General features: G+C 42.3%; 1 long non-coding RNA gene across 10 annotated transcripts; it reads left to right on the top strand.

Annotated features, from left to right (window-relative positions):
- The first annotated feature begins 45 nt into the window (after positions 1–45).
- Positions 46–25,444, top strand: LOC142021696 (uncharacterized). Of its 10 annotated transcripts, none has more exons than XR_012647753.1 (5): positions 46–277; positions 1,000–1,217; positions 2,089–2,129; positions 2,825–3,086; positions 3,950–4,577. It is a non-coding gene; the product is annotated as an uncharacterized LOC142021696 (long non-coding RNA). The 10 variants fall into 10 exon arrangements; XR_012647750.1 differs by having other exon boundaries at positions 46–436; positions 2,912–3,086; XR_012647747.1 differs by having other exon boundaries at positions 46–436.
- Positions 25,445–26,183: the final 739 nt, after the last annotated feature.

The raw sequence follows: 26,183 nt of genomic DNA, 5'->3' as shown, positions 1-26,183 counted from the left end.
CTTCTCATGTGACCCACAAAGAGTGGGAGGGGGAAGGCGGGCCCGGCCCGGCCCGGCCCGGCCTTGGGCTGCTGCCTCCCTTCTCCTCACGCAGGGGCGGCTCAGCGACCGCCCACCCCGGCTGGGGACGGCGGGGCGAGGCACCCCGCGGCCCTTCCAGCGGCAACTGGGCTCTTGCCGGGTGGTAGTTTCCCCCAGGCAGGCGGGCGCAGCTCTCCTCGCCGCTTCCAGTCACAGACAGCTCCTCCCATGGCGGCCAAGTTACACACCGCTCCATGTGAGAAGTTCTGTGCGCAGGGCGTCGTTAAAGGGTGCGCCGGGGCCCCTCAACTACCGTGCAAACTCGATACGCCTTGGCCGGCAAAGCGATGGCTGGCGAGAGGAGGAGGCTCTGGGGCTGCACAAAATGGAGTGGGTGCTGAAGAGCAGCAGGGGAGTGAGTAGGGACTGGATGGGAGGGGGGGCAGTGGGGTGAAGCAATTGATGGGCCAGGGGAGGTAGCTAACAGCCTGGCTCCAGCGATTAAACCTTATAGCATGTGATGAAACCTCCTGGAAGAGTCCAGCCAAACTGGCAGCTTCAAGGGCGCTTGGGTTGTTGGGCTGTCCAATGGGGATTCGCTGTAAGGGCAAGTGGAGGACAGTTGTCTGATGCTAGCTAGCTGATAATTGGGATGGGGAAGTTGGCAAAGTTGCTGAAGGTTAACCAGGTTTGTAGGTAGAAGTGGGGGGCAGCAGATTGAAATGGCTTTAATCTGTAGGGAGGTGTTTGAGAAGTGGGGGAATTGAGGTTGCCAGAAGTGCTTGGGGTTAGCTGAGTAAACTGAGGAAGAAAGAGGGTAGGAGGGAGTTGAAAGTGGGTGGGTATAGTTTGGGAAGATGGCACCTGAGACACTGAAAGGATTTTTAGGAGGCGGGGGTAGGTGGAGAGCCTAAGGCAAATAAGGACACCTTTTGCAGGTGCTTATCTGCTCTCTGTGGTGGCTCTCTCCTTGCTCAGATCCAGCAGGGGAAGTGGTGAAAGAAGGCTGCTTCAGCAGCAGACATTACAGTAGCTGTGAAGGCCATTCCTACATCCCAGTTGAATGCATGATACCCAATCTGGGCAGCAGGACTGTGTGAAGATCATTCCATTTTAACATTTGCAGGACACCTTGCACAAGTCAGTTCTTTCATAAGTGCCGTGGGAGGTAGGGCTTCAGCCTTCAACTTCAAAAGGTGAATAGAACAGCTCTGCCAAGAGAGGACAGAGTATATTCCCATTTTTTTTAAAATATACACACTCACACATGCATTTGGGGACCAGCATCTGATGAAGTGAGTTTGTGCTCATGAAAGCTCATGCTCAAAATTTTCTGTTAGTCTATAAGATGCCACAGGACCCTTCGTTGCTGTTACAGATCTAGACTAACACGGCTACCCCTCCGATACTTGACACCATGCATTTGGGGAGGCAACTGTAGGGGAAGAGGGTCAGTCATGAGGGAAAACCTCTAGTTTCCCATTGTAGGGTGGGATGAACCAGCTCGCAGCCTTTGAAGCTGTGTCAGTGGTGCTCCACTCTAATACTCTTGTTTATAGGTGCTCATTACAGTCAATTTTGCTTGGAGCTGAGGTTTGGTTCCAACAACCTCTCTTCACAGGAACACTTTTGCTCACTTCAAAATCTTATAAATCTCATTAATCCTTTAAAATAGTCCTGTTTTTTAAATTATACATTTACGTTTTTAATAACTTGTCACATTAAAATAGTGGGATGATTAAATAGTATAATATTATAGCATTTATTTGGAAGATGCATCTTTGAATTGTTTTCATAGTACAATTTTAAGAAAATATTAAAATTAGCAAATAAGTTTAAATAAAGAAGTAAAGTGACCAGAGCTTTGGACGTTTTACAAGATGGGCCAGCTATGTCCATTTACAACAAGATGAGGAATTGACTCTTGGATTGTAATACCAAGATTGTTCAACTTGTTTTCCTGTATGTTCACTCATTTTATCTCTAATTTAGTACTCTTTTAGATAACGTTTCTTTCTTTACTGCTTGTGTTTAGTAAATTATTCTTTTTCCTTTACACTGTTTCAGTTGACCTTGAAGTTAATACTGTGTACTTCTTTTGCTGCAAGGTAAACTCCAGGACAAAATAAAAGATATTATAATCACTGCCTCTAATTATAGAGAAGAATAAGCCACAGTACAGTCCTCCTCCCATTAATTCAATGGCAATGCTCCCATCAACTTCAAAGGGAACAGGACTGTGCTCCACAAGAAGACAAATTGTCTTACATTAACAAAAATAAGCAATAATTTAATGATACAATGTAGAAATGAAAGAACTGGTATTCCCGTTAGGAATTAGTCAGATACCACAGTGATAGAATATTTTGAAAAGCTTACACAGTGGTGCTGAAAAATCAGTTTCAGGATGCTATGGTAAATTACATCACTTTTTACACATCAGATTTTATTTTAATGCTATTAATTTACAACAAGTGTTAAACCGGGGTGGGCAATGATTTTCACAGAGGGGCTGCTCCATAAATTTTGGTACTGGTCATGAGCCAGCACTGGGTCGCCTGGAGGTGGTGGCGCCTCAGGCAAAATGGATGGGGCTAGGAGTTACACAGAGGGACTGTGTGTGTGTGAGAAAGAGAAACACATTGTGTGTGAGACAGACTTTGTGACACAAACTGTGATGCAGTATATATGAGACCGTGACTGTGTGTGGGGCACAGACTAGGTATGAGTGAAAGTGACACAGAGTATGTGTGTTGGCTGCTACTGACTGTTTCTGAGAGAAGCCTTCTTCTGTCTCTTTAAGGGAACTCTCCCCTGCTCTGTGCTCCTGATTCTCGTCCCACCCATGCTTCAAACTGAATCGGCGCTGTTGTGTGTCTGCCTCTTCCAGATCTATGCTCTGCAGCGCTGGTGCATAGAGGCAGGGGAACATCCTGACTTCAGCACTATCCTCTCCCCTCCACCTCCGCCGCCTCCTCTGTACAGCTCACAGAAAAATCCTAGAAGCAGCTTGACTGCAGATGGAACAAAGTGGGGGAGTGGCAGCTGAATATATGCTGCTGGCTGTAAGTATGCACACTGTGCTAATCAGCTGGGTGGGCTGGAGAGAAATACTTGATGGGCTGAATTCAGCCCCTGGACATGATTTTGCCCAACCCTGTGTTGAACTAACCATAGCACTTCTGTAATATAGAACTTATTCAACAGAAACTTGGATACTGTCTACCCTTCAATGCTTTTTCATGGGAAAGTATTGTTTCTTTGGTAGGAAGGGTCGCTACAAATTATAATTTCCACTTTCAGGTTGTTTCACTAATAACGGTATTAAGACAATGACAGCTGTTTATAGAAATGTTTACATTTTTCATAAATGTATATCTATCTTACAGTAAATACGTTTATCTGTCAAAGGACCTAGTTCTGCAGCTATCCCATGCACAGAACTCTTTGATTTCAAGGAAAGTTCTGCGTACTTGCTTTATCTTTATATACTATCAAGCAATTCCTTTAGCCAGTACTTCTTTTAAAAAAAAAAAAAAAATTGGTACTCAGATGGCTCCCCACATCCCCTCTGCCAGAGTTCCCGTAGCTGGGGCTACCAGTGGGGCTCTGCACCCCAATTGGCTCCACACCACATGGCTGCCAAGGACCCCTCTCCTCAGGCCAAAGTTCCCACAGGTGGGGCTGCTAAGGTGCTGGTACTCAGTACCAGCATGTACTAGCACAAAAAAGCACTGCCTTTATCTCTGTATTTTAGTTTCTTTATCTGTAAAATGGAGTTAATAATAATCCCTTGCCATAGTGCTGCCTAGTTCAGGAGTGAGAATTAATTATATACACAGCTTTGAAAATATAAAGGATTAAGTTCATAGTATTTTATTTTCTGTTAATGTAATATCATTTTTTTAATAGTCTGCATCTTCCACAGGCAGATGATCAGATCCGTCCACTTCTTGAAATCTGCAACTCCTTAACTTCCAAGACCTGCCATATCTGGATCCATAATTTTCAAGGACCTCTATTTTCCTTTACATAGTGATGTAGTTTTCAGTGAACACCTCTCAGGACAAGAAATATGCACCACTTAATTCCTGCTATTAAAATAGGACTTGTGGCTCTAATAAGTCATCAGTAAACTCTCTGTTCATGTTACATTTTAACTCCCAGAATATCTCTGCCAGTCTGGAAGTTTAGCCTTCACGCCCTTTTTATTTTGAGACTTGAGGACAATACAGAATATCAAGAAAACAGTAAAAGAGTGAGTGAAAAGAACTTTTTCCCTTTTTTAAAATCAAATAAGAGAGAAATAGAAAAGTCTTGTTAGATAACAATATTCTTTCCTCTGCTAGTCTTGTTTCCTGCTGTTTTAACAAATATGACAAGTTATAACATCTTGATAAGTTTTCTATGTGCATAATAAAACTGAGCAAGATAATTCTTTCTTTGATAAATGTCCTCTTGCAGCAGCTTCTATGTTTCCATTTTATGCTGTTGGATTTTTATAAACTGGACAATTTGAGTCAAAACTGTTAGCTACGGGAATAAAACAAAACGGCATCAATGTAGCACTCTAAAGGCTAACAAAATGACTTATTCAGTGATGAGTTTTGTGGGACAGACCCACTTCATCAGATCACTCTCATTTCCCATACAGACTGACATATCTAAGTACAGAGGACAAAAAAAATTGCAATAAAAACTGACAAATCAAGTACATAGGATTGAAGGAGGAGGGGAGGGGGGATGTTAAGCATTAAGATATGGGAATGTACATTAAAATCAACAGTAATGGGAAATCATATGATCTCCATCCTAAAAGCACTGAGAAATCTCAGAATTGTATTTTTGTAGGCAGAAAGGAACAAAATACTTGCCAGTGTTCCATCAGAAAGAGTTCAGAATCAGAAGAAGGGGCTTAGACTACTATTTCTTCTCTTTAATCACTATTCAAAGGGGCAGGTCTCTCTTACCTAAGTAATCCCATTGCATCTCTAGTCATATGACCCACAGAATCATAGAACACTAAAACTGGAAGGGACCTCAAGGCGTGATCGAGTCCGATTCCCTGCCCTCTTGGCAGGAGTGTGTTTGGATCATCTAGCTTATCACCATTAGGTGTCTATCTAACCTGCTCTTAAATATCTCCAGCGATGGAGATTCCACAACCTCCCTAGGCAAATTATTCCAATGTATAACCACCCTGACAGTTAGGAAGTTTTTCCTAATGTCTAATCTAAACCTCTCTTACTGCAGTTTAAGCCCACTGCTCCTTGTTCTATCCTCAGAGGCCAAGGAGAACAATTTTTCTCCTTCCTCCTTGTAACCATCTTTTGCGGTACTTGAAAACCACTATCATGTCCCCTCTAAGTCTTCTCTTTTCTAAACTAAACAAGCCCAAATCTTTCAGTCTTCCCTCATACCTCATGTTCTCTAAACCTTTAATCATTCTTGTTGCTCTTCTCTGGACCTTTTCCAATTTCTCCACATCTTTCTTGAAGTGTGGTTCCCAGAACTGGACACAGTACTCCAACTGAGGCCTAATGAGCACTGAGTAGAGTGGAAGAATGACTTCTTGTGTCTTCCTCACAACACTCCTGTTAATACATTCCAGAATCATGTTTGCTTTTTTGGAAACAGCATCACACTGTTGACTCATATTTAGCTTGTTGTCCACTATGACCCCTAAGTCCCTTTCCACAGTACTCCTTCCTAGACAGTCGCTTCCCATTCTATATATATATGAAGCTCATTATTTCTTCCTAAGTTTAGTACTTTGGATTTGTCCTTATTAAACTGCATCCTGTTTACCTCAGACCGTTTCTCCATTTTATCCAGATCATTCTGAATTATGAACCTATCCTTCAAAGCAGTTGCAATCCCTCCCAGCGTGGTATCATCTGCAGACTTAATAAGCATACTCTGTATCATCATCATCATCAACCATGGGCTCAGTGTCCATAGGTGTCTGATGCCTCCCTCACTATTTCCTTCCATCTTTACCTATCTGGTGCAGAGTGGCTTAGTTTCTGTAGACTAGCTCCGCACCAATCTACCACATCATCTATCCATTCTCTGTGGGGTCTGCCTCTCCTATTCGAACCATCCATTATGCCGAATACTAGGGTCTTGATTTTTCGTTCGTCGTTTATTCTGCAAATATATCCAAATAGTTGTAGCTTCCATTTTATAACCTTCTGCAGCAGGTTCTCTTTCAGCTGTATCTTTCTATATAATTCCTCATTGGTGACCTTCTGCATCCATCTTACTCTCAGAATCTTTCTATAACAACTCCTTTCGAATGCCAGTATTCTTTTCAAATTTTTCGTTATCACCCAGGTCTCACATCCAGACAACATGCTGCTGAATACACACGTATTCAAGACACCCAGCTTCGTTCTTAAGCTAATTGCTTTGCTTTTCCAGATCTTATCCATCGCCTTCAAACTTGCTCTTGCTTTTGCTATTTTAGTCGCTATTTCCTTCTTACAGTCTAGATCATACATTGTTACTCCCCAGATATGTGAACTTCTGTACGTTTTCTAGTTCAATACCATCGACCCTGATCTTCCTTCCTATTTCCTTATCTCCAAATACCATTGTTTTTGTTTTATCGATGTTCATAATCAGTCCATACTGCTTCCCTTCTTCGTTTAACACCAGCGCTGTTTTCACTAGCTTCTCCTCATCTTCCTCAATGATAACTATATCATCGGTGAACCTCAAGTTGTTAATGCTTTTCCTGTGCACAGCTATCCCTTCTACCTCTTCCTTGATCTTGTCCATCGCTCTCTCCAGATGTGTGAGGGAGATACTTGGCAATATTGGATCTCCTTTTCTCGTACCTCTACTTGTTTTAAACCAACTTCCCAACTCCCTGCATATTCTCACTGCTGCCTCTGCATTATTGTTGATATCTTTCAACAACCGTATCAGTCTGCTGTCCACTCCGTATGACTCCAACACTGCCCAAGTCACTTTCTGATCTATACTGTCAAATGCCTTTTGAAAATTGACAAAGCAAGTGTATACATTTTTGTTCTTTCATCGAGCTTTCTCTGCTATCAGTCTTAGTGCTTATCAGTCTTAGTCTTATCTGCTGTATGGTACTTCTATCTTTTCTGAACCCTGCTTGCTCGTCTGCTATATGTTCTCGATAAGTTGGCTACTGAACGAAAATTACATCTAGTACTCTCTATGCCAATACCTAAATCATTGATATTGAATAGAACTGGTCCCAAAACAGATCCCTGCAGAACCCCACTTGTTATGCCCTTCCTGCATGAATGCAAACCATTAATAACTACTCTCTGAGAATGGTTATCCAGCCAGTTATGCACCCACCTTATAGTGACCCCATATAAGTTGTATTTGCTTAGTTTATTGATAAGATCATGCGAGACCAGGTCAAATGCCTTACTAAAGTTTTGATATACCACATCCACTGCCTCTCCCTTATCCACAAAACTTGTAATCCTGTCAAAAAAAAAAAGCTATCAGATTGGTCTGTCATGATTTGTTGTTACAAATCCATGCCGGCTGTTACCTATCACCTTATTTTCATCCAGATGTTTGCACATGAATTCCTTAATTATTTGCTGTAATATCTTTCCTGGCACAGAAGTTAAACCGACTGATCTTTAGTTTCCTGGGCTGTTCTTTTTTCCCTTATTATAGATGGGCACTATGTTTGCCCTTTTTCAGTCTTCTGGAATCTCTCCTGACTTCCAGAACTTTTCAGAGATGATAGCTAAAGGCTCAGAAACCTCCTCTATCAGCTCCTTAAGTATTCTAGGATGCATTTAATCAGGCCCCGGTGACTTGAAGACATAATTTTTGTAAGTAATTTTTAACTTGTTCTTTATGTATTTAATCCTCTAAACCTACCCACTTCCCAGTAGCATGCATTATGTTAGGCATTTCTGCATCAGCTTTCTTGGTGAAGACCACAACAAAGAAGTCATTAAGCACCTCTGCCATTTCCAAGTTTCCTGATATTGTTTCTCCCTCCTCACTGAGTAGTGGGCCTAACCTGTCCTTGGTCTTCCTCTTGCTTCTAATATATTTATAGAATGACTTCTTGTTACCCTCTATGTCTCTAGGTAATTTGAGCTTGTTCTGTGCCTTGGCCATTCTGATCTTGCCCCTGCATACACGCATTGTTTGCTTATATACATCTTTTGTAATCTCTCCTACTTTCCACTTTTTATACAACTCCTTTTTGATTTTGAGATCATGCAAGATCTCCTGGCTAAGACAAGGTGGTCTTTTATCATACTTTCTAGCTTTCCTATGCAATAGTATAGTTTGCTTTTGGGTCCTTAATAATGTCCCTTTGAAAAACTGCCAACTGTCCTCAGTTGTTTTTTCTCTTAATCTTGCTTCCCATGGGACCTTACCTACCAGCTCTCTGACTTTACCAAAATTTGCTTTCCTGAAATCCATTGTCTCTGTTTTGCTGTTCTCCCTTTCACTATTGCTTGGAATCACAAACTCTATGATGTCATGGTCACTTTTTCCCAAGCTACCTTCCACTTTGAGATTCTCAACAAGTTCCTCCCTCATCACTCATTTTCAGGAAGCGGTTCTTTGTACAAACTTCACTGAATCCAGGGTGAGTTTCACCATTAACTTGAAGGGGACCAGTACATCAGAGCGTATCTAGATATCCCGAGTGTTCAATAAAGTGGAATTATTAGATTTTATTTTTTTATTTCAGTCAATTAAGTAATGAGATTTAATAACTCATGCAAACACTTGGTCTCATATGTTACTCTTGTTATTAAAAAGAAGAAAAATGGTTTTATTTCAGCTCACCAGTTATGTTAAAGGACGCCCCTCTCTCTCAGGTCTATATAAGAAAGGAGCTTAATTTTTTGAAAGTACCACTGCATGCTGGACTCAAGACAGGAAGGTGTTAGTCCATCTTAATCTGTCTTTTTCTTATTTCTTCATCAGTACTTGAACTATCTGTATTTATCAATCCCCTGCAGCAAACTGGGTCATTTCCTTGTCTGGCAGATGGCTTTTATACTTGCATATTTACTGGTATTTTTATGCTGTAAATGATTCATATTTAATCTGAGTTGTAAAAAAAGACAGTTACTCATCTTCTCAAAACTGTTGTTGTTCAAGATGTATTGTTCACATCCATTCCAATCAGGTAACTCCCAAACAGCTCTTCCCCTGGAATTGGTGTTAGAGTTGGAGTTAAGGAATCACTGATTGGAGGACTGCTCTGTTAATAGCTTCATCACTTCTGGTCTGCTAGTCAATGGCATGATGAGCAGTAAACATGTGAACCAATGGCCCAAGTTGCTGCTCTGAAGGTCTCCTGAATCAGTGCTTGTGAAAGGAAAGCAGTTGAAGAGGTGTGAGCTCTCATCATGTGGGCCATGATCCTGAGGGGAGGGATCTTTTTTAGCTCATAACAGGTACAGATATAGTGAATGATCCAAGATGAGATACTCTGAAGAGACCAGGAGACCCTTCATTCAATCAGCTATTGCAATGAAACGTAGGATTGACTTCCTGAATGACCTTGGTCACTCAATGTAGAAGGCCAGCACTCTCCAGACATCTACATGTTTTTTTCCATGTGGAACTGGGACACTTTAGAGATGGTGAGAGCACCTGAGTTCTCTACAGCGTAGGAGACTTGAAGAGTGTTTCTGGCGACGGTTTTCCCTCTTCAAGGAAAGCAGCAAATTCTGTTCTACACTCTTGAGGGTAGAGTTCTTTAAACTTGGATATTGAGGCCCAGGCGTTAGAGTTTTATCCATTCAGCATAGCCTGTTGGTTGACTATCTCTCACTGTAGGCCCACTTCAGGATAGATCTTTCTGCCAGAGAGGTCTATATGCTTGTCCTTGGATGCAGGCACCTATTGACCCTGATTTTCTTTTTCATTAATCGCAGACACAAGAGTTGAAGAAGATTGAGGATGAGCAAACAAAAATCTATATCTCTTGTAAGGCACATAATATTAGCACTCCCCTCCCTTGGTCATGGAGGCAGGGGTCTGACAAATGGCAGCATTTATTTTTTCTAAACTATTTTAATTAGAGGGAGGACAAGCCTGGATGGTTCCTTCTGGATGTTGACCATGGACTCTTCCATCTCCACAACCTCCTCCGCCTTTAGGCCCATGCTACAGACTACCCATCAAAGCAAGTCCTGGTGTGCCTTATGGTCTATTGGTGGGGGCTCAAGGAAGATGCTCCAGCTACTGCCTCATCTAGAGAGGATGAGAATGAAGCTAGTGGGGAAACAGGATCATCTTGTTTCTCTGGGAGGTCTGGCTGCTGCTCTGGAGACCATTCCTGCTGATGACAGTTGAGTCCCACCCTGCCGAGGTCTGAGTCACTGGAAGGAGCTGACTGGGTATGGGATACACTCCGTACCAAGCAACAAGTGTCTCTGTTGGAGGTTGTGATTGGGTCTTTGCCAATGTGACAGACCTGGAAGCTATCAAAGGAGCTCCTGGGGCCAGATGGTACAGCTAGAGGGTCCAAAAAGATCACTGCATCTGCCAGACCATGTGAATATCTCTCTTATTTTTCCTGGACCCTCACCCATTGGAATATATGGAATCTGCCTCCAACTCTGAGGACCTGGAAAGCAAGGAGCAGGGTGGTACCGACAAGCCCTGAGCTGACAGATAATGCTGCATCGAGGAGGCTGATAAATGGTGCCAGGAGGAGTGCACTGAAGATCGGTGCATGCTGTACCTTGTCCAGAAGCAATGCCGGTCGCTCATGGTGTAAGATGATTCTGTAAGCCTGCTACTTCTGATGAAAAGGAGGATTGGTGTCAGCTCCTCAGTCCTAGGTGATTTGGCAAACTCTCCACCAGTCCCATATGATGTTGCATTGCCTCCTGTACCAGAGACCAATTCCAAGGCTTTGGAGACTGAGAACGGTGTCAGTCCAACAAGGTCAAGTACCACAATAGGGCAGGTTTGCATCTGGAGGGCGCCCATCTGGTTGGTGCTGGACGCTTATCTTGTGCAGTTGGGACAGGCGGTTCTGTTAACTCTAACACAGGGCCAGGCACAATACAGCTTGTGGATTAGATCTGACCCACCAAGTTGCTGGATCTGGCCCACAGGTGAAACAGGAGCCTCAGTGAACCTTCCTGCTTGCTCCACCCCCCAGCATGCCACTCAGAACAGCCAGCTACAGAGCCCTGTTTGTCTCTAAACAGCTGTGAGCCTGGGGGAAGGGGATGAGAGGCTTTGTGTGTTGACATTGTTCCCAGCAAAATCTTGCAGCTCCCATTGGCCTGTTTTCAGCCAATGGCAGCTGCCTGTTTGAAGGACTTCAAGTACCTTTCCCCCTCCCCTTGGGCTCGCAGCTGCTTACAGATACACATGGCCCTGCAGTGGTTGCTCTGAGCCACCTGACTGGGCATAGAAGGCAGCGAATCTTCTGGGCTGCTGGCCAGAAGTTGTCCTGGTAAATGTACCCCAGCCAGAGCCTACATCTGTCCCCCCTGCCCCTTCCTCCACCCAGCCCTCAGCTCCTCCCACTCCTGGCTTCCTTACCCCTTGTAACCCAAACCCTCTGCCAACCTCCTGTACCCATACCCCCTCCCAGACCCTGCACCCCAATCTTCTGCTCCAGGTCACATGTTCCTCCTGCTCTAGATCACAGCCCAAACCTCTGCATCTCCTTGTGCACCTCAGTTTCCTGCCCTAGGTCACAATCGCCACCTTCACACAAACTCCCTCCCAGATCTCAGACCCCCTCATGCACCCCAATCCAGTACCCCAGGGGTGGGAAACCCCTGGTGTGGATCTGGCCCATGGCTCATCTTGATCTGGCTCACAAGGCTCAGGGTTCCCCTTACACCATCTGGCCCAGTGCGGGGTGCAGGCTTGAGAGCTTTGCAGGCTAGAGTCAGGCAAGCTGAGGCCAGATCTAGCCCATAGAGGAAGAAGCGACTCCAGGCTCCGACACCATGGCTGTTCCTCTCCTCCCCCAGCGGGGGGGGGTGGTAATGGCAGCACACCACTGCCTGGAGAGGCTTTTCCCCTGCTGCTCTGATTTGCTGGAATCGTGGCCAATCAGAGCGGTGAGGGCTGATGTCTGGGAGCAGTGAGGTAGCTGTGCCAGGCAAGCACCACCCTACTGCCCAGATCCCCTCCACCCTTAGCATACTCATGTAATCTCCCTCCCCCCCAGACCTCAAACACCCATGCCCAGTCTGCTCCTGCACCCTCTCTCCCACACAGCACCCCACCTGCTCCTTGGCAGACTGCTTTTGCAATACTGAACCCTGAACCTCCACCATTTTTGGTCCCACTCCAGGCCCCAGAAGAGTTAATCTGGCCTGGGGGAGGTTAGAACCTCGGTTCCCCCTTCTTCACCTCCCATTCATGGGCCTGGAGTGTGAGGGGAGTGAGGTGTCTAAGTCACGGGCCACATCAATGAGGGTGTTTTTCTTTTCCCTTCTCACTTTTGTGTAGCACTCGACTGATTTTTCTGTGGATCAGTGAACCCCCCCCATCCAAAAAATATTCCCTTCCTGCCTTACCCCAAGCTCCCTTCTGCACCCAGCCTCCTGCCCAGACTCCATACCTCTTCCATTAATATAGTGTAAGAGTACGGCACATAATCACTTACCAAATTCGTGAAGTGACCCCCCAATCGAAAGTATTGCTCACCCCTGCTTTAGCAGTTCCCCAACCACCTTGAACATATCTGCAATTAAACAGCAGCGCCAAGACCTCAAATAGAGAATGCTCTGCTGGGGAGACACTAGATGCCAGACTTAATGATGGCTGAGCTCCCAGAGTGAACAGTACCAGCTCCTGTTGCTGAGTGGCCAAGTCCTCCTCCTGTGCCCTTGGGCCACTGGGTGGCTTAGCTGCTCTGAGGGGAGGAATGACCCTTCTGTGATGCTTGGGGATGAAGACTGGTGCCGGGAAGTTGGTTGTTGGTGTGGTGCTGGCACTCTTCAGCAGAGTCCTTCCTTGGTACTGCATCCCATATCAAGGCTGGGGCTCTGCACGGATGAGCATGGGGCCATCAGTCAGGTACTGCTGGTTGAACAGCAGCTTCTATCAGGAGCTGTTCAAATGAGAGTCTCTTTCTTCATGCGAGGTTTGAAAGGCTTGCAAATCTTACAACGTTCTAGTTGATGGGCCTCCCCTGCAAGCGCCTCAGGCATGAGTCAGGAGGTTGCTAATCGGCAGAGACTTGTGACAAGTACTGCAAGCCTTAAATTCCTGAGCTTGTGCCATGTCCTGCCCACATCCCCAGGCAGGTGGTAGGACACAACAATCCCAACCACCTACTAACTGATGACTAATAATTAATACTATTAACACTACATCAATAACTGTTATCTAACCAAGATGTTTAAGGGAACACTTGTGAACAAGTGAGCACTGTTCTAATGGATGGTTAGAAGGACGTGAAAAGGTATTGCATCAGAGGGTCATATACTGACCACCAAAAAGGCTCCACTCTAGGGGGCTCCACAGACAACCTTCCAGCGGGTGCTAAAGGAAAAACATTCCAATGTCCATGCATGTGGTGCTCATCTATCTGATTGTAATCAATGTGACCAAATGCTCAAAGAACGCATTTACAGAAAATCATGTTTGCTGGTTGCCTAGGTAATTTCAGGTGTGCTTTCATCTAGCTGAAACAGCAGCATAAGAACTATATGGAAACCTGAGGTAAACATGATAGCTCAGTTTTAAGAAACCAAACATCTTTTGAGGGCTGTGTCTGCTTGCTATAATGCATGGATAAGAAGCTGTTTCATTTAAAATAGTTACACATCTTTACCTTTGAAAACATAATATAATATTAAATGCCTTTGCCCACTTTTTTTTTCAGAAGAGCTTTGTGATCAGATGTCTTGGTTTTCTTATTCACAGCTTTTTTGAAATGCAAATTCTTGATATTTTTTGTTCTGGTTTAGATTTCCAAAAGTGCACAATGGATTATGTAGAGGAACATAATGTATCTACTCTCTTTTCTCAGGTACTACCAGCTTTGGACATCCCATTCTGGTAAGTGTATCCAGGGCTATCCTTATGACTTTGTGTGCCCTGCACAACCTCAAGTACCTGCACCCTCTATCCCCACTTGGGAGCTGAACAGCGAATTTGCAGGGTGTTAGCCGGGCTCCGGGCTTAGAAGCAGGACAGGGAGGCTGGTGGGGGAACAGGTAGAATGGAGAACAGCGCAGCCCATCAGTGCTGTGGGTTGGGTGCTGGAGCAGGAGCCCACAGAATTGGGGCCATCAGAGCAGGCTGTGCGGGGCTGAGAGGTCAGGCATTTGGGCCACAGGACAGGGAGGTGGAGCAGGGCATGGGGGTTGGGGGCAGAGGGGCCGGGGATTGGGTAGCCACATCCAGGAATCAGAAGCCAGGGGATTAAGGCTGATTGAGGCAGCACTGGCCTTCGGCTGCACTGGGCATATGCAGGCGCAGCATAGGGCACTACTTAATTTGGGGCAAAGTGGTGCTCTAATTTAGTGGTGCCCTATGCAGCTGGGTACTTTGGGTATGCCTAGAAACGGCCCTGAGTGTATCTACTGTTTAATACTAATAGAGCTGCTTGTGATTTGCTGATGAAGGTGTATGAGACTGTCCCACATATAAAACAAATTAACACTGTCAATCTAAAGCATAATGCCATGCTTTGAAATGTACCATATGATGGGACATAATAAAGTATAAAATGCATCCAACTGAAAATTACTATAGAAGACCATAAAAGCTTTAAGATACAGAAACAGGCTAGCTAGACTAACCATGCTACATTGTCAGTCATTTTTTTTAACTTCAGTATTATTTCAAATACACTTTTTTGGCTATTTTAATACTTTCTTTTCCCCAAAGCCATTCTAGAAGTGTTTCCAACTATCAGTAATTTATATATTTACATTCCTCTATTAATAAATACATATTTTTTATTTCCCTTTGTATTAAATAGTTCTGCCTGCGTTAATTATGTATCATGCCATACATGTGTGTGATGCTGTTCAACAGGCGGAGCTGTCCCTGGAATAATATGGAAGAAGGGCTTAAGTTACATGCATGTGTGTCTCAGCAAGCAAGAAGAGAGCTAGAGAGATCATTAAATCTAGTCCCCCACCCTCTTGGCAGGAGGGAGCACGATCCCTGACAATTTTTTTTAATCTGTTTGCCCTAGCCCCATAACTGGCTTCTTCAAGGGCTGAACTCATAGCCTTGAATTTAAGAGGCTAAGTCTGAAACCACTGAGCTATTCAAACACACTTCCCTGCTCTATTTACAGCTGTTAAAAGTACATATTCCTTCCATGACTGGATCCTTTACTCTTCCCAAAAGCAGCATAAAAATGCAAATTAATTCTATATACAGATAGAAATTGTTCAGACAATCCAGTCAAAGCATCAGGCTCTATATTTAATTATATTTGCAGCAAATGAACCTTACATTTAATCATAACTACAAGGTGCAAGTATCAGAGACACAGCCGTGTTATTCTGTATCTTCGAGAACAACAAGAAGTCCTGTGGCACCTTATAGACTAAGATATTTTGGAGCATAAGCTTTCATGGGCAAAGACCTGCTTCATGAGCGGGTCTTTGCCCACAAAAGCTTATGCTCCAAAATATCTGTTAGTCTATAAGGTGCCACAGGACTTCTTGTTGTTCTACAAGGTGCAAGAATGTACAGCTATCACAAGGTCTGTCTCTGTGGTATTAAGAAAAGACTATCAGGAAATGTTTCTTAGTGTGAGATCTATTCTAATTTCTAATAGTCTCCCAAGGAGTGGTGAAACCTCCAGTAGTTGGGACATTTTAAAACAAGAATTGAGACGGAGACTACACAATGGGGAACAATACATATGTGAGGTATTACAAGATAGTTGGTTCAACTGGACTACTTCATGAACAAGTGGTTTTGGAAGGGTTTTATGACACAGAATAAAGGAGTGTTCCATGTAAAAGGTGGAAGGCTGTTCCTGATATATGGGGTGATGTAGAGGAAGACTGGAAAGTAAGAGCATGTAATAAACAAGCAAGTGTGGCAAAGACACTTCCTTCAGCTCACCAGACTTAGCAATCCCCACTTCTGGTGCTAATGGGCCTGGGGTAAATCTGCCCCCCTCTGGGCAGCATTTGCCTATGCCCTTCTGTGCGACTTTGGCTGAGTTTTCAGGGTACTCAGCCTAAGGGGTGATCCTTCACAAAATAAAAAAGTCTTGTAAATACCCAAAGCAAAGGTGATACCTTTCCTGCCTCTTGGCTGGGTTAGGGGACTATTCTATTGCTTTCCCTGGGGCATCAGTCCTTCCCCTAGCAGGCACTCAGGTTTGTCTGTTCCCCTGTAGGACAGAGCACAGCTGCTCAGCCTGGAAAAGCTTGTTTCCCTGCTGCCACTAGCTAGGCAGTAGCTTCTTTCTCCCTCTCTTCTTCTCTGTGTAGAGGAGGTTTTTAAGGGCCTCAGGTATCCCTTAATTGGCTTCAGGTATCTCTAATTGACCTGAGGTAACTCCTACTCAGCTTGTAGGAAAAAGGACCTTTAACATTCTAAGGCAAACATATTGGCCTTCCAAGACCCCCTTGCAACTTGACTAGCCTGACTTCATCAGAGAGGGTCAGGTCAGCTGACAGGAGGGGGAAAAGGAGCAGTCGCACTGGGTCCCGGTGTCTCTAGGAACTAGGAATTCCGGGCGGCAGCAGCAGTGGCTGCAGCTCCAGGCCCCTCTGAAATGCTGTGGCTCTGGAGGGGAGGGCAGCGCTGTGGTCAGAGTGGTGCTAAGAGCTGGCTGACCTAGGCCCCACCCCTTCCAGAGCATGGAGCTGGGCCCCACTCCCACCATGGCTGTCTGCCCTGCTGGAGAGGGTAGGTGGCAGTTGGCAGTGGCACTTGGCAAGTGGAAGGTGCTATAGGAGGAAATGTAAGCAGAAGCTGAATGACGATTTGCTTAGGGACAGTGGGTTTTTTGTTCTCTAGATTTTGAAAATTTTTAATAAAAATTTCCTTATTCTCTGGATCTACATTATTTGTAGACTTTTTCAGTAGTTTTAAAATTCAGGAGGGGATTGATGTGCAACTACATGGAACATATGCTGGAAATTGATCTGAGTATGATTATCTGATAATTAACCACTAACTGTCACAGCAATAGAGCTATAACTAACAGCTTCTAAATGAGCCTTCTTTTGGACAACATTTTGATGAATACAACTTTATTGCGAGGAATACAAGTTTTTGGACAATGTAATTTTTCAGTTCTCCCATTCGTTAATTTTCTCACTGCTCCTATTTTAACATTTCCCCATAAATTCCTACCTCTTTACCCCACAATTGTTGTTGGGGTGAACAGAGTTTGACTACAAACTACAGTACAGCATATTCTCTGAGGGGAGGGATAGCTCAGTGGTTTGAGCATCAGCTTGCTTAAACCAACGGTTATAAGCTCAATCCTTGAAGAAGCCATCTAGGGTAAATACATTAAAAAAATCTGTCAGGGATGGTGATAGGTCCTGCTGTGAGGACAAGAGACTGGACTCAATGACCTCTGAGGGTTCTTCCAGCTCTATGAGATTGGTTTATCTCCATATATTACTTATACTTTGACAGGTCTTACCAAGCTGGTGTCAAGCTAGCATACAGGGTAATAGGGAGACATGGTCATACTCTTTTATTCTTGTGCAGAGGTGGGCAATTTCTGATGTGGGGCCACTCTGAGAATTTGGAAAGTGGTCAGAGGACCACTCTCTTCCATGATATTAATGAAGGAGATGAGGGCTCTGGGATGGAAGATGGTTGCAGAAGGAAGCTTGGTTTAAGGGGTTGGGATGCGTGAGGTTGTGTGAGGTCTGGCAGGGAGTTTGGGTGAAAGAGGCAGTTGTAACCTGGGGCAGGGGTTTTGGTGGTGATATAGGGCAGGAAGGGGTTGTGACCTGGGGCAGGAGGAGGTGGGGGGGTTAGGTTGCAACCCAAGGCAGAGGGGTGTGTGACCTGGGGCAGGGGATTGGGGTGCAGGGTCTGGGAGCAAGTATGGATGCAGCAGCAGGGGCAGAAGGTTAGGATTATATGAGGTGAGAGGGAAGAAAATTGTGGAGCGGGAGACAGGCTCTGGCCAGGAGACTTCCTGATCAGCAGCCCTGCAGGGACCTGAGACAGGCTCTTGCTGCAGCCCCAGACCACTCTAAACTGCTTCCAGCTTCATGTAGCTCTTCTGGAGGGAACGGGAAGGCTTTCTGCACTGCTCCCACCCCCAGCAAAATCTCTGAGCACCTATTGGCCATAAACTTGCCAATGGGAGCTGAGATTTTTTGCAAGGAGGTGGGATCGGCATGCAAAGCCTTCCCCCTCTCTTCCAGTGTCCAGAGCAGAGAGCTACAGAGAACAGGAAACTATTTAAAGAAGCTCTGTGCCTGAGGTCGTCCACTGACAAGATGTGATGGCTTGGTGGGCTGGATCTGGCCCATGGGCCATATCCTGCCCACCTCTGTTCTAGGGCAAGCCAGCCAAAGTGGAGAGGGTACCAAGCTGCAGGGCACAAGGGCTAGCACCCTGAAAACACTGCTGCACGATTCTTCTACCAAACAAGCCACACAAAACAGAATTAACCAGGAAACTGAGCACAGATTCTTGCATTGGCCTGACCAATGCTCACAATCCCCAGGGTGGCACAGGATGTAAATCACAAGCATCTAAAAGAACAGTTAACTGTTTGTTCCAAGTCACAACACTAGACCACTATCATCTGATCCACACATTAATGCTTACATCAAAGTCACAAAATCAGTGAAAGCAAATGTCATCAGGATATGCGAATCAAGAGCAAAAGACCTCATTGCACAATGGAAAAGAAGAGACCAAGTATTCCAGGGAAGATCTTTTCACAACAGAGCAAGGACTGGAAGAGTTGGATTCATTGTCAGGGAAGAAACAGTTCCGAGGATAATCAGCTGTGACATCCTGTCACACCGGATAGCATTCCTCATGCTTCAGATAAAACAAAGGAGAACAATTAAAATGATTCAGATGTATGCTCCCACATAACAAGTGAAATATGAAGAAATGGAACATGTCTATGAAGAGCCAGAGGAGGCAATACAGAAAAGATCTACGTACGCAGTCATCCAAGAGGATTTGAATGCAACAGTAGGTAGAAAGAAGAAAGAAAAAAAAGTATGTGGGAAAATTCAGCAAAGGTGTAAGGAATGATCATAGAACATGTCTAGTTGCATTTGTACAGGCAAACCATCTCCACATACCGAATAAGACACTTCAAAAAGAACAACATCAGCACTGGACATAAAAGAGCCCAGATGGAGTCACACTGTATCAAATTGTTTATGTACTGATGGTTACAGAAGAATCAAAAAAAGATCAAGTCAAGGGAAGCCAGAAACTGAAGCAAAAATAACTAGAAGTGCTGTGGCACCTTACAGACTACCAGATTTTTTTTGGACCATAAGGTTTAATGGGCAAAGTCCCTGACTGAATTGACCTTGTCAGCCCTGGCCTTTTTCCTGATTGGAACTCCCTTCTTTTCACAACCCTATATATTTAAGAGCTGCCTCTGAAATCTCCACTGTATGCATCTGATGAAGCAGGTCTTTTCCCACAAAAACTTATACTCCATAAAAAATCTGTTGCTTTATAAAGTGCCACAGGATTTCTTAATCTTTTGGGAATACAGACTAACACAGCTACCTCTCAGACACTTAAAGCAAAAATGGCATTTTGGCAAAAAGGTATTTCAAAGAAAGTAATTAAAATGGACCTCAAATATACAGTTGATGAGGACACCATTGAATACTATGAGACATTTATCTTGCAGATACTCTCAGCATGAAGAAGGCAAAGATACTGAAAATGATGGGATGTAAGCCGAGGACCAGTGAAAAAACTGATGGCAGGGAGGGAACACATAAATTAGAATGGAAAATGAGTAAAGAATACAGACCACTGTGCAAAGAAATTCACATGAAGGTCAAAGGAGATTACAAAGACTTCAGAAAGAGGAACGAAAGAGGCAGGCAAAAAGAACAAACATTTGTTCAAAGAGATGTTAAACTGAAACAGGTTATGCCAGCAGTGCTGAAAGAAGAAGGTGGTGAAAGGACATTGGAAAGTGGCAAGATGAAGAAAATAAGTACAAAATTCCATGCTCATCGCTACTTCTCACAGGTCAATATCCAGTTTACACCTTCAAGGCAGCAGGTTACAGTAGAAGTTCTTAACAATGACTACAGAAAAAAATGTGTGTCAAAAAGTTTACCATAAGCAACAGCATCCAGCCAATGAGAGCTGAGAGACTGTGCTGGGAATGGGAGCAGTGTATGAAATCTCCCCTCCTTCCCTGCATGCAATGCAGAGAGCCACCCATAGCAGCCAGCCATTTTGAGCCCTGGGGCTGCTCCGTGCCTAAGGATCCTGGCAGGGTGACCCACAAGCTGAAGTCAGCCTGTGGGGGCATATTTTGCCTGCCCCAAACTAAAATGTGTTCTGTGGTTAAAGTAAAATAGTCACACAGAAAAAGAATCAGTGTCAAATCAGAATGGTCAAATATTTGTCTATCAGAACTAAAAAATTGCTAGTTACTTTTGAAACTCTTGGCCCCAAAGTCTAACTACTTATTATTGTATGCTAGTTTTGGGATGTGCAAACTTGAGGCCCTGTCAGAAATTGAATGCTCAGCACTTTGATTATGCAGCTCTTTTGAGGGGTGTCAAAATGGGCATTCAAAATACTTGATGCTACCAAAAAGCAGTCACTTTTGAAAAATCTTGTCTTAAAATGTCACATCTAAATAATACAGAAAATACTTAGGAACCAAGTTAATCAATATTTTAATTTATAATAGTGTAAAATCTGGTTCACCGTGTCAGTATTCTCCATATTTTATTATATTTGCCATTATAAATTTTAATGTGTAAGAGATTATATATATATATATCCTTTCATTTATTTCATGTTTATATATATATATCTTATAAAATATCATCGATAATACAGTTGCCATTTGGCTAAGAACAGAAAAACCAGGAAGATCGTAAAATAACAAAAGAAAGTGGCTTAAGACACAAAAACTTTCCCACCTATGTAGCAGAATTTATCACTTAAAAACTAATGGTGGCAAGCTTCCATTCCACAGATAAAAGCAGCACTCTAATGTCAAAAGTTTAAAATAATGTACAATTAAAATAGACACACTGAAAAATGTTATGCTGTACATACTCAGGCAAACATTTTATTTTCAAGTTTCAGTTTTTTAACATGCATCTTTATGAACTTAGTTATAGATTCATTACCAAAATTCTCAGCAAGTTGCACAGGTGTTAGATCTCCCAGACGGCTTTCCACATCAGCTGCAGCATTCAACAATAAATAGCAAATTCTCAAGTACCCTAAGTGAAAAAGATATGAACAGGATTTTTCAGTTCAAAGACTTCTGTTAGAATCATGACCTGTATTTCTTACATTATGTGGAAAAACAAAATTATTTTACCTATTTTAAATATCTATTTAAATGTAAATGCACTGTTTTAATACACAAAACAATGTAAGACATTATATATCATTTCCAAAATAATTGTTTTAATAATAAATGTGAACAGAATAACTGTATTTCCATTTACGGGAATATAAATGGAAAAAAAACAGTTTTAGGAGATTCTGGGGGAGTTTTATTTTAAGAATAAAAATGTAGAAGAACATTTTAACATGGACAGAACTGGCCAGCCCGCTTTTGTTAAAAACAACATAATAATGACTAACTGGTCTAGCATCATATGCTAGCAGAACAATCAAAATGGAAAGACATTCTGAATGTGCTATGACAAATAACAAGTATTTTGTGAATTTATACATCATAAAAACAAAAATGTAGTAAGACCAATTATAAATATCTGTAGTTGAGTAACCAGTCTTCAATAAGCAGGGAAAAAAAAAGTCTCCTCCACACATAATAAAAGCCTTTTGCAACTTTGTAATACATAAAACTTTTCTATATGCAATACATAACTTTCCTCTTCATTGGCTCATCATTCCACACAATATTCTGTAGACAGTCCTTTGTGTATCCTTATATTCACAGTGTTGGTCCATCCTACAAACTTTTGCAAGCCAAGGTTTCGATAGAATAGTTTCCTGACGTGGCTCTTTTCCTAGCCACTAAAAGTCCCATGGAATATGATGCCACATTCTACCCAAACTTCTCTCTCATCACTTATCAAAACATGGTTGTGTTCCACTCAGGTTTAGCAGAGCTAGGATATATATGTTTTAAAATAGAAAAAGAGCAGTCATTTGATTCCTGAAGTACAAATACTTAAAGTTGGACTGAAAAGGTAAAAAATAAACCCAAAATAACATTCTTTGCCTTTTTTTACATTATGAAGCCACAAATAATGGGGTTTAAAAATAGACTGCTCTTGGAAGTCCAAATTTTTAAAATATGATGTGTCAGAAGGTTTACCATAGGCAATGGCAAGATGCAGTGCGGTAGCTCCATCACACTGGGGATTTGGGGAATTCACATTAATTCCAGGATAACGCAACAGCAAAGATACAAGGTGCATTTTTCCAGTATTCACTGCCGCATGAAGGGGTGTGTTTCCATTTTCTGCTGCTTGGTTTACATCAGGTATGGGAAGTCCCTAGGAAAAAAAAAAGCAGGAAAAAAATTTTGGACGGAACAACCAAAACAGATTTACAACAAGGAAAGCAGATACCTTTTAGATCATAGCAATGCAATTCCATATTTTGTATTAATAAAATATAAAGCCTTTTATCTCAAAATAACAGGCTCAGAGATGTCCCAAATCCTATCTCATGGCTGCTAGATAGGCTGTGTGGAATTACTCAGTGATTTTTGCCCACTTCTTAGTAAACTCTTCAAGTTTAATTCATAATCATCTCTAAGTAGAAACCTAGGTCTCGCTAGGTTCTTTTACAGTGTCCATTACCACTTATATGAGAAACATCCAGCTTCACAAGGTCAGCTCAGAACTGAGGGGATATTAAGACTAAAGTATCCTCTCAACATTAAAGGTGGGCTTCCAAATAGATGGGGGCCATCATTAGCAGAGTGATGTGGGAAAACCTGCACTACTAATGTAACTATTCTGTGGAAAAATTACTTGTATTACAATATCACTAAATATTCTCGGCTTACAGCAGGACTTCCTTTTGCTAGAATTTACTCAAAGGTAAAAGTAAGAGAGTGTCCGTTACCTGTATGACATACAGTCTAAATAAGCAGGACATGAATTTTCAGTGAAACTAGTCTTCCATTTCATGAGCAAGTTCACTATGTATTTTTAAATAAAATTTATTAATAATATTTTGGGCTTGTGGAGATCACGTTTCAGAAACTGTTACTCTCAAACAAAAAAAAAGTTTCTGTCTGATGCCACAATACTCAATAGCCAGAGCTGGTGCTAAATGTGTCCTACAACTGAGAAAGTCCAAGAAGTGCACCAAGCACTTCCAAGACCTGTCAGCTTCTGCTCATTAAAATGACTACTATAACTCAGCGTAGGCCTTCACAACCACAACTCCTCCGCTTTGGAGTCTAGATTCCATCTGTGGGAATAAGACAATTTCCCTCCCTACCTCCATCTGCTAATAATCAACACCTGTGTTTTTCCATTATTTTATTTAAGTACACCCTCACTGGCACTTGGTATCAAAGCAAATTAAGTGACACTTCTGCCGTCATTTTTAAAATGTTATTGTTCCAGGAAACAGCTAAATGTAATGAAGACAGTAGAGGGCAAAAAGTTATTTTTCTCTATCAAAACAAAAAAGCAGTCCAGTAGCCCTTTAAAGACTAACAAAATAATTTATTAGGTGATAACCTTTCGTGAGACAGACCCACTCGGATCTGTCCCACAAAAGCTCATCATGTAATAAATTATTTTGTTAGTCTTTAAAGGGCTACTGGACTGCTTTTTTGTTTTGATAGAATATAGACTAACATGGCTATCTCTCTGTTACTATTTTTCTCTGTTTTAGCTTGTTTGTTTGTACATTTGGCAGTCATTAGAGTATAATTAGTTTCCCCTAATTATATGTTTCTTCCATACAACAAGAGGGAAGAGAGAACATTTTTAAGAATAGGAAAATATGATTGTAAAATGACAAATGTTGGAGTGACTCAAGAACAGGGCAAAATGAGTCTTCTGTACTCTAAAAATCAAATTAAGGAGCTCTAAATTAATGTTTATATGCCTTTTAGCTGTACTAATTTGTTATATACCCTATGAAGCCCATAATTAATGTAATATTTTCAGTCAACTGACCATGTCAAGGAAATAATGGAGTATCTTTGGTTGGTCATATATAGTGGCTAAAAATATCAGATTTCGATTGTTTTCATCTACAGCACCAAGATCAAGCTGCTGACTTATAACAAGATAATGCAAGACATCCACATATCCCAGCTGGACACTCTGCAGAGCCCTGAGGAAGATAAAAAACATACAAGATTGCCTCATAAGGAAGACTGAATCAAAAATGATACATGGAAGTTCATAATAGAGTGATTATTAATGGTTGTTTACAGGCTTGTATAATTCTAAAACGAGAGGCACAGTCACTTAAGCTACATAAAAACAGTCAGCAAAAGCCCGTTATAAAAAAGTAATTTTTAAAAAATAGCAAATGAGGGCATTTTATAAACCAATGAGGATTTCTAGTGGTTTTCTATAACTGTGGAAGTCTATGGTGTTTGCTGTAACTTTGAATGTTAACCATTTAATTGTTATTTATGTAAAACGTCAAATTTTGACAACGTGCTTCAACTGAAATGTGACAGTGAACTTTCTTTTTCCATTAATGTGATATTTATGTAGAGATTTCAGACAATTCAGGAACCTTGTATTATCCCCACTTGACAGAAGGGAAAGGGAGACTACGTAACTGGCCTGGAACCATACAGTCAGTCACTAGCAGAGGCTGGAATACATTTTAGGTAGTCAGACTACCAGTCCTGTGCTCTAGCTACTGAATTACACTACCTCTCTTTTATCTTCCGCATAGGAATATATTAATAGAGAAGTGAATGTGTATGTGTGAGTAAGCAAATATAGTAGTATGGAAGAATGGTGAGTCTTTCATGTGGTGGGAAGATGGTCTACAAATTAGCAGCAACGCAACAGGAAAAATGAAATAAGTAGCTCATGTAGTCAGGGTTGGCCAAACTTTGAATCACTCCATCATAGGCAACAGGGAAACTGGGTAAAGGGAGAGCTCTTGTTCCAATACACATTATCAGGAGTGGCAGGTTTGCAAAAATTTTGATGATGCCTCAAATGCTGAGAGCCTGCCCACCTCTCCCACTCAAGGGCTTCCCCACCACCACCTGCCTAAGGCTCTAAAAGGGAGTTTGGTTTGTCGCAAAGGAAAAAAATTGAAGGAAACCTCTTTCGTCTTCTCTTTATACTCTACTTAAAATTGCCCCTTGCCCTCACATTTCTGTGTGATTTATTTTAGTTAAATAAATAAACAGAAGGATCAATTATACTCTCTATCTAAACAAAGGAATTTTTCTATTGGGTGCCACCTTCTATCAGGAAAGGTTAAAAACATCATTAACAACAAATTAAATCAGGTCTACGATAACAATATTCATTTTCAGAACGATTGAGCATTATATTTAAAGTCTGATTCAAACTTAATATAAAATCACAGAGTTTCATTGACTGCCATCTTGGACACCATATTTAAAAGGTTTTTAATCTAGTCTTTAACAAGAACAAAGATTTGAAGGTGTCAACAAAAAAATAAACTCTACATTAAGACTACATCTACACTAGAAGCATCTGTCGACCAAAGTTACTGTACTCTGTGGACAGAGTGTTAATCCTCAGATTTTTGAGGGATAGCACTGTCGAGGCAAATGCAGAGTTCTGTCAAGACTCTGTTGACGGAACACTTTGTGTGTGTAGACGCTCCCTGAGTTACGTCAACAAAAGGCCCCTTCTGTCAACAAAACTCTCTAGTGTAGACACAGCCTAAGAGTATTAATATTAAACCTAGTACAAAAGCATTCTGACAGTATCCCTTTTTAAGGAAGGATGATGCCAATGACAAAAATTAATTTCCAAATAATGGTAATAACAACAACACAGAAAGACTGTTGAGCTAAACAAAAGCCATTTGCAAACACCAAAATGGAACTGTAGTTG

The sequence above is a fragment of the Carettochelys insculpta genome, chromosome 16 (genome assembly GCF_033958435.1).
Source record: "Carettochelys insculpta isolate YL-2023 chromosome 16, ASM3395843v1, whole genome shotgun sequence".
In the NCBI taxonomy this organism is placed as follows: Eukaryota; Metazoa; Chordata; order Testudines; family Carettochelyidae; genus Carettochelys; species Carettochelys insculpta.
Note: the sequence above shows the minus strand (reverse complement) of the source record. Positions and strands in the feature narration are given on the sequence as shown.